The 9,856-nt window shown below is 41.2% G+C and overlaps 1 long non-coding RNA gene across 1 annotated transcript in view; it reads right to left on the bottom strand.

Moving 5' to 3' along the window:
- Positions 1-8,581: 8,581 nt before the first annotated feature.
- The window catches only part of LOC118260099 (uncharacterized), a 32,791-nt gene continuing 31,516 nt past the window's right edge, over positions 8,582-9,856 (bottom strand). Inside the window, exon 3 of the long non-coding RNA XR_004782169.2 lies at positions 8,582-9,482. This is a non-coding gene — a long non-coding RNA (uncharacterized LOC118260099). The remainder of the gene's footprint in view (positions 9,483-9,856) is intronic.

Here is a 9,856-nt window from a genome sequence, read left to right as displayed (position 1 = left end):
TCTCTGCACAGACTAAAACAAAATCCTTTGGGCTGGCCTTTCCCCAGCATTGCATTCCCTTTCTCCATGCTGATCATCTGAGGCAGGAATGAAAGATAGATCTTACTTGCTCACATCTTTACAATGGTCCAAGAGGCGACAGTGCCAAGAGGGATACTGTACCACCAGCTCACAGTCCTTCTGGAGGATATTCTCCCACTGAAGCATTTCTGCGTGAAATCAATTCCTGGCTAGATTGCTGCAGATATGTACTATTTTACAACCCAGTTTTCTGATTATTATGAGACAATTCATGAGAAAAAGTAGTTACTTGGGATTTGCAAGCCAACACATGCTAAACATTTTAGCCCAGCTATTTCTGTGATGTTTTTGCTATGCTACAGCTCTGCAACATATTGTGAGACAAAAAAAAAATGTGTAGGATAATGCAGGCCTTAAACTTATTTCCCATATTGTGAGCTTGATTCCTTAAGAAAATCCAGGTAACACTAAAGCACTGGCTACCCATCTCCTTTTCAGGCAGTCCCAAGTTAATGTAGATTTTTTAATCCACTGAATAGCTTTGCAACCAAACATGAAAGTTACTTATACTACAAATGTAAAAAGTAGAGACGTGGCAGAGGAGACAGGTAGACTTCCGTAATTCCCAACAGAAAAGGCAGGCAGAACCCAACCCCTACATTTCTTTGAGCTGTAGTCAGTGGACTGATTGGCACTGACCGGAAGACCACCATGCACGCAGCTCAGGGCAATGTGCTGTTTGTTGCAAGGAGGTGTATGGGACCTGAATGGGGATGAGGAGAAGCTGGGTTCATGCGGTGAGGAGAAGAGAGTCATGGGACAGAGGACCCAGCTTTAACTCACTATACTCAATTAGTGCATGTCATGGAGCAATTAATTATCTTCAAATGTAATTAAGAGAAGCATTTTAAGTATTTTATTTCTACTGGGATGAAAGTCTGAAGATAGGCTGATTTACTTTTGCTCTAAGTCCCTTAACATAAATTCAGAATACAGCATCATAGACTCATGGCATATCCTGAGTTGGAAGGGACCCTCAACGATCACCAAGTCCAACTCCTGGCTCCACACAGGACCACCCAAAAATCAGACCATATGTCTGAGAGTGATGTCCAAATGGTTCTTGAACTCTGGCAAGCATGGTGCTTTCACCGCTTCCCTGGGGAGCCTGTCCCAGTGCCCGACCACCCTCTGGGTGCAGAACCTTTCCCTAACACCCAGCCTGACCCTCCCCTGTCCCAGCTCCATGCCGTTCCCTCGGGTCCTGTCGCTGTCCCCAGAGAGCAGAGCTCAGCGCCTGCCCCTCTGCTCCCCTCGTGAGGGAGCTGCAGGCCGCCATGAGGCCTCTCCTCAGCCTGCTCTGCTCTGGGCTTAACAAACCCAGGGACTTCAGCGGCTCCTCATATGTCTTCCTTTCTAGACCCTTTGTTAACTTTGTAGCCCTCCTTTAGACACTCTGATAGTTTTATATCTTTCTTACATTGTGGCATGCGAACCTGCTCGCAGTGCTCAAGGTGAGGCTGCACCAGGCAGAGTAGAGCAGGACAATCCCTTCCCTTGACCACCTGGCAGTGCTGTGCATGATACAACCCAGGGTACTGTTGGCCCTTTTGGCTGCCAGGGCACACTGCTGGCTCATATTCAACTTGTTGTTGACTATGATCCCCAGTTCCCTTTCTACAGGACTGCTCTCCAGCCTCTTATCCCCCAGTCTGTACTTATAGCCAGAGTTGCCCCTTCCCATGTGCAGAATCTGGCACTTGATCTTGTTAAATTTCATAAGGTTGGTGATGCACAGCACTCTGTTCTATCAAGATCTCTACTGACAATGGAGTCAACAGCTCCTCCTAATTTAGTATCACCAGCAAGCTTACTCAGTATGTATTCAAGTCCTGCATCCAGATCATTTACCAAAGTGTTAAAGTGAATCTTGGAGCCTTGGGGAACCCCACTAATGAATGACCAACTGCCAGCCTGATGTAACCCCATTTACTATTACCCTGTGAGCCTGACCTATCAGCTCTCATTGTTCACTCATCATACCATGTATTTGTCTAGCTGTATGCTGGACGTTTTGTCCAGAAGGATACTATAAGAGACCGTATCAAAAGCTTTACAGAAATCCAAGAAGATTACATCTTTTGGTCTAGCTGGCAAGAATAGTGCCATCTGCCCATATGATGTTCACACTGCGTTCTCAGAAAAAACAGACTTATTTAGTATTTAAACATCCACAGAGGGGGGAGAAGAGGATGTGGATTTATTTTGTGTGCAGATGCTAATTCTGCCAAGTTAAAAACAGCATGTGATGGGCCAGCCTACTGCACTGGAGGTCTGAAGCATCACTGAGGGTTATGGAGCAGGTATGCAAGAAAGAGGCAGTGAAGATCACAGTAAGATTCAAGGGTAAGGACTTGAATGACTAGCATTTCCACACCCTCAGACTGACTACCTCAGAAATAGGAAACTGCAACTTAAGCAAACAAATTTGATTGCCTCTTCTCATACCTGAAGAAAGCCTACAGAGAGCTTGCAAACTCCCAGCTACCCTGAGTGCAGAACTAGGTCCTCTTCTGTAAGAGAATTATGTTATCTGCCTGTAAGATGTTCACACTACTTTTGCATTTTGAAAGTTTAGTGCCAAGCAGCTGGATCTTTTCAGTCTCTTACTTTTGCCAGTTTGTGGGTGAGCTTTCCACAAGCCAGTAACATGTCAAGCAGGATGCAGTCAAGAGGAAGCTGGAGGAGAGGGAGAGAGCTTTGTCAGAAAGCAGACTTCTGTACTTTTTATATTCAGACTGAGCAGGGAGTGTAGGTTTCTTCTGCACAGTGATGTTGACACTGCCCAACTGAAAACACCTCGTGACAAATGGCCCAAAGTGCTGCCACAGAGGATTTTGAGCGTGATTTTCTTTGAAGAAGGAGGAAATTACTCTGAAAAATCAGGAAATAGCTCTTCAATGGGAGGTGGTCAGGCACTAAAGCAGGCTTCCCAGGGAAGTGATCATGGCACTGAGCCTGCCAGAGTTCAAGAAGCATTTCAACAATGCTCTCAGACACGTGGTCTAATTTTTGTGTGGTCCTGTGTGGAGCCAGCAGTTGGACTTGATGATCCTTGAGGGTTCCTTCTGACTTGAGACATTCTATGATTCCTCCAAAACCTCTTTAGGTTTTTCATTTCTCGATGGCTGTATGAAAGGTATAAAAATATAACTCGTCCTATGCACATATAAGTACTCTAGAAAATTTACAAAGAGAAGAAGCTCTACAACTCTGCAGTCCTAAGCAGTGTTATACTTGATAAAGCATGTGTTCTATTTGCTGTTTGAGCAACCTGAAAAAATGGACACCATTCAGCTATAAACAGCCAGCCAAGAGCTGTCCAACTTCCTTTTGCCAGAGCATCAGTGATGGCATGAACTACTGAGTGAACTATGAAGGAAACGTTAACCACTGTATGAGACCAGACAGCTTACAAGGAGGCTTTCCACCCACTCTGATCATTTCAGACAGAAAATTTACTTTGTTTTCCTCATTTGACCCCCTAAATCGAAAGTCTTTGGTAAAATCCTGTAGTAAGGTTTTAAAGTCACTGGACTCCTCTTTGGATTCTTTCCTGGGATTGAGACAGATTGATATGTTGTGCTCATAGAACAGCTTAACTCAGCATAGAATTTTTATTCCAAGCCAGCACTCGTGTTAACCTGCAGACATGAGTTTGATTTGGTAGTTGCATTACTTTAGTCTTACATTGTATTACTTTAATCTTTAATCTAAAGCAGTATAGCTTTAAGGAAATGTTTTCTCTATTTGATAGTTAATCGTATGGATAAAATCGGTCCCAAGTTTCCTTTTTCTTCAGTAGGCGACATGAGTCAAGGCTCCAAATCCACTCGCAGAGGACATTAGAGACTTCATATAAATGCCTCACCAGCACACTTGTAGGATCTTACTCCGTCTTTTAAAAATGCTAGTCTTGTCATTAATGTCTATAATTAAGGAGGAAAATAAATGCAAATAAATTATTTAGTGTCTAAAAATAACAACTAGCTATGCCATGAGATAAAATACACTTCAGCTCTCTGTGATTGCACCATTGGCAAAGGGTGGGGAAAAAAGACATATACTCCCTGGGCAAATGCAAAACTTCAAAGGCAATATGAGCCTGTCAACCTGCTAATCTCAAGTGGTAAAAGAGCTGGAGCTGTCAGGAAGCACTAACTACTTCAGATGATAGAAATGTTTTTCCATAATAGAAATAATATCATTGAAAACACAGATTAATACTCCACTTAAAAACAAACGAACAAATAAACAAAACTATGCAGCACTATTATTCAGTACTGAATTGCAAACTGAATTCCATGCTTGCCATCTCTCTTCTTATGTTAGTTATTATATTTCACTATGCAACAGCAGGGTGAGCTCAAAAGGAAGACTATCTGTTGAAGTGTAATGACATTTTTCACCCAGTATCACTTAATCACAGAGTAATGGAATAATTCAGGTTGGAAGGGACCTCAGGAGCTCTTAAGTCCAACTTCCTGCTCAAAGCAGGGTCAAACAAGAAAGCACAACAGAATATATGACAAAATTACTGGTGAAACTGGCCTAAGTCACTCTTGAGATAAATCAGCTTTTTAAAGTCAATAGAGCAATATAAACATTATATAGGAGTAATAGGTAGTAATTAGGCAGAGGGCTTTCTCTTAGCTGTAGCGTAGTATGTAGCAAGGAAGAGTTGTATAAGTCTTGTAGTAGGGGGTTACATTTGAAAGACGTTAGGAAGGGGAAGTGGACGGATAAGGAAGTATTCTCCTTCCCTTGATGTAAAGCAAGAGAGTTTGTTGGGTTGCATTGTGTGGTCTGTGAAATAACATGTGGCTGGGTAAAACAGGAAGTAGTAAAATCTGCTGAGCTTCGATTGCTGAGGTGGTAAATTAGAGAAAAGGGGCAAATAAGTTTTGTGCCAGACTCAGATTAAGTAAGAATAGTTCACTGAAGAAAGTCATGCTGCAATGAGTTATCTCAGATCAAAACCTGGCCTGTGGGATATGTATTTTTCATCCTACAGAAAAGTTAAATTCAAGATAAATTCTAGATTCCTATTCTCTCCTGAGCTCTTCCCAAAGAAAGGCTTACAAAAAAGTAGCAAGGTAGGCATGTAACAGGGAAATATGGAGAACGAAAGTAAAGACCAAAACAGATATGCTCTAAAACAACAAACTGATAAAATAACTACAGAAAAAGACAGGTTGGTGAGTCACATTGAATATTTTGTGGTTGCCATAATTTCATCCTTATCTTCTCTGCCATACCTGCCATACTGCACCCCCACAAAAATTAGTAATGAAACCATGAAGAACCACATCCCGAGGGAGCTATCCAAGTATGCAGTAACTGAACATCTCACAGAAAGTCATGTTAGACTGCTGAAGCACGGCCACCTAGTGCAGGTTGCCCAGGACCATGTCCAGATGGGTGCTGAAGATCTCCAAGGAGGGAAGCTCCACCACTGCTCTGGGCAGCCTGTGCCACCTGCACAATAACAAATTGCTTCCTGATGTTCAGATGGAACCTCCTGGGTTTCAGTGTGTGCCCATTGCCTCTGAGCCAAAGGTCAAATATTTGATAACAACTTTGTTCAACTGTTATTGCCCATCAGGTTGGATTTAGTGTTGTTTATCCTCAGGAACAACAATCATACACTGTATTTAGGGTACTCTCAAGAAGAGGAAAGAAACCATGTCAGAATCTTAACCTCTGTTACTACTATTACCATAAAATAAAAAGCAAAGTTTCAGAGTAGGGAGAGCAACAATGTTGAGATTAACAGCCTTGCAAATTGGATTTGTTTTGAATGAGAAACCTTCACTTTCTTCCAAAACAACTCGTATCAGGGAATCCAGATTAAAATAAATATTTTGGGCAAGACCTCTGCATTCTCCTATACAGCCATAGAAATGGTACTTGTGATTTTATGAAGCCATCCCCTATGGCCCCTACATTGACAGCCTATGTTTAATAACAACCAGAGACTGGCTGTTTCACGTGACAGGATGAACAGCCAGATAATCCAGAAAGGCAGAACACCTTCCATCTCACTTGGAAGGCATCCTCTCAGTACAGATAACAGCTATTTATCCTGCAATGTTCTCTTGCTCATTGGCAGCAAAAGCTCTATGAGAATTGAGTAATCCATGCTTTATGCAGCCCTTTGGTGAACTCTAGTAACCCTTCTGCCTGCCGCTACTTACTTGTCATGGACTATACAGACAAGTTCAAAAATTCTCTTGTGGGCTGGCACTTCTCAGAGACACGATTTTGCAAACAGTTGTTGATCTGGGTGGCTTCCATTGCACTAGAATAACCCCAGGACTGGGACAGAAACACCCATTGATAAGTGCCCTCCCAGAGAGGCTATTTAAATAACAATAGCATATGTTCTGCATTTAATTATGATTTTGCAAACATGCATTGGTAGTAAACACATTGGCTAAGCAATAACTGTACAAGCAAGCTCAAGCAATGAGCCCTGTTAAAGAAACAACATCTACTGAAAACTGTAACTATTAACTTAGTGACTGCTTGTTTGCATCTAGTTACTATAGCTTCCAGGAGGTGTTGGGACATGTTAAATCAGCGACTTCACTTTGTGCTTTTTGATTGTGATTATTCAAATACAATCTACAAGGACGACCAGCTGTATCTTTTTCTGGTCAAATATGTAAACTGGGCACAGTAAGAGGCAACAGGCACTGACAGAGTAACTCGGATTCAACTACAATGCCTGTAGCAATTACACAATATATCATCAGTAGAATTACAGCAAGAAATGGTTCAGCTAGATCTACTGGGGATGTTACAACAACCAATACACCAAGCAGCTGAAGGCATACAGATATATTACATATATGTAATATGTGTGTATATATGTATATACATATGTATGTACATATTTATGATTTTATGATCTATAGGTTTGCTCATGAATTCTGGTCAAATAGCCTGGTAACCAAAGAAGTTCCATTAAGGTCTCAGGACACATTACTGCCAGTTCTGAATGGCCCAGAAAGACTTCTCATGCAATTCATGCATGAAGAGCACAGGATCATTGGATAATTCAGGTTGGAAGGGACCGTGGCAGGCCTCTAGTCCAATTTCCTGCTCAAAGCAGGGACAGGCATGAGACCAGATCAAGGTCCTCAGGGCTAGGTCCAGTCACATTCTGAAAACCTCCAAGGACAGAGATGGCACAACCTCTCTGAGCAATGTGCTCCACTGTTGGCTGTCCTCATGGCAGTACAGTTTCTCCTTATATCATTCTGGACCTCTCCTGTTTCAAATTATGATTGTTGTTTCCTGCCCTCCCACCATGCACTGCTGTCTCCTCCACCGAGTTGCAAAAGTTAACCAACAGGACTCTGACATTAAACCTTCATCAATTTGCAGACTTTCTATTTTTCCAGTGGAAATATGGATACCTGTACGGTAAATTTAAACCTTCTAACCAGGTAGTGCTTCTCTTTGATCCCCTTACAAGTTGTTGAGGACGATCAGCTGGAAAACACTGTCAAGATACGTTCCCAAACACAGGAGAGAATAGTTTGTCAAGTTTCACCATGGAAGACCGGGGAACAGAAGGGCAATGTAACAGTCTAAGCAGAAATATGAGCCTCAGCAACAGACAGCTAACAATGGAGAAACCTTAGCACAGCAGCCAGAGTAATTTTATTAAGCTGCAGAGGAAAAAGTTATAATGGAGAGAACATAATCTCATGTCACTAATGAGAAAGCTGGCACCTCGACTGCTGTAAATCTGTTGTGCTCCATTTCATTCAGTGGAGATATATGCCTCTCACACCACCTCAGGATTAGGCCTGAAGTATCTTATTCCCTAAGGAGCTGTTGCTTGTCTCACTCTATGTATCATCTTCCACATGCTGCACATTATACACCAGCAAGGAGTTGCTTGTTATGTCTGTACAGTATTGCACTGCATGGTAATTCATTGCTCACTGACATGTCAGAATTTTTTTTAATGAGGTGTCTCTGCTGTTCCAAAATAGGGTGAACGCTGAATGTTAAGTTTTACTGTTTACATTCAGCATTCACTTAGATCAAGTGGCAATTCAAGGTTCTCATGGCATATTTTAAGCTCCTTTTGCCACATTCCTACTGTTTAAGCAAATAATCATTACTCAACAGATAACCATTACTTTGTCACAAGACAAAGGTGGAAAAGTCATTGCAAAGACAAACAGTTCTGACAGAAAGTTTGCATGACGCTAGAAGGATGCTAGGCAGTCTGCTTGTGCAACTGTATTGAGACAGAACAAGGACTATGTTAAACAGCTCTCCTTTTGTCTGCAGAATGGAAGGAAAGAGTAGAAGGGTCTTGTTCAGGTTTAAAAGAAAAACTATCCCGGAGAAAAAGTAGTACATAATTTTATTATAAGTGAGGCTGAATTTACAATCTGATGCAATTCTGATAACAGTCACTGAGTTACAAGTCATTCTATGATATCACTCTAGATCTTTAATTACATCCCGTCTAGGCAAGTACTTAAGTACATGCTAAACTCTCGCTTCAACAGGATCACTCACATGCTTCAAAACTAAGACACAAGCTTGATTGAGTGTCTAGCTTAATCATGGCTGAGTTTGATCCATTTCTAAATCAAACTAAGTAAAGATTGTAACAGATTAGAAGGAAGTTAGATTTGCCTCTCAAACCATGTGCAATATCCCATGTCAGAGCAGATAAGGCACAAGGGTTAAATAGAAGTGTGATAAAATATGACTCACATTGCATTGATTTTTAATGAGGCTGTTAGGTAGATCTTTTGATGATGTAAATCAGCATAACACCATCAAAGCTGACAAAGTAATGCCAATATGCATTTGCTGAGATTTACTAGCAGAACAGTAAGATGGCAGAAGAACTCAAAAGTCCAGTATCCCATGGACACACACCATGTTTTAGCTCTGCTGTCTCATACCTATATGATGCTATTGTAATACAATCTTCAGTCCTACAAAACCTATTCACACTTTCTCTGCATAGCAAATGAAGAAAATGAACTACATTTACTTTTATGTGAGCAAAAAACTAAGGGCAAGTTGTGCCTAAAGAATCTGGTGGCCTTCTATGATGGAGTGACTGCATCAGTTGACAAGGGAAGACTTCTGTCTTCTATGTCATCTACCTGGGTTTCTGTAAGGCTTTTGACACGGTCCCACATGACATCCTGATCTCCAAATTGGAGAGATATGGATTTGAAGGGAGGACCATTCAGTGGATAACGAATTGCCTTGAAGGTCACACCCAGATAGTGGTGGCCAATGGCTCTATGTCCAGGTGGAGGCTGGTGACGAGTGGTGTCCCTTAGGGGTCTGTCTTGGACGGTACTGTTTGGTATCTTTAGTAACTGTTTATTTTTGAGGAAGCCAGTATTGAACTGAAATAGAAATGTTTAGAGAAAATATTAAAAAAAATATATTAGAATGTTACTATATATGACAAACTTGTGTCATCTCTTATAAACTCCATCTCTCCAACACTAAAATATACAGAAAAAAAAATAGGGGCTTGAGATATACATGAAACTTACCTCTTGACAGATACAAAAAACATATGTTTACTTTAAGAATAAAAAGGGAAAAGCAAAGTTCACTGAGGAACTTCACACTAAAGCTACGTGAACTCATGACAGCAATATAGATAATGTGCTTTAACTACTGCTTTCTTTTCTCAATTGTTGTAAACAAGAGTCATCAGTGACTTTTAGGAGTATAAAGGCAGGAAGAGATAAAACTACATTTTTAGTATAGC

This window comes from Cygnus atratus, chromosome Z, assembly GCF_013377495.2.
Source record: "Cygnus atratus isolate AKBS03 ecotype Queensland, Australia chromosome Z, CAtr_DNAZoo_HiC_assembly, whole genome shotgun sequence".
Lineage (NCBI taxonomy): Eukaryota > Metazoa > Chordata > Aves > Anseriformes > Anatidae > Cygnus > Cygnus atratus.
This window is presented reverse-complemented; position numbering and strand designations above follow the sequence as displayed.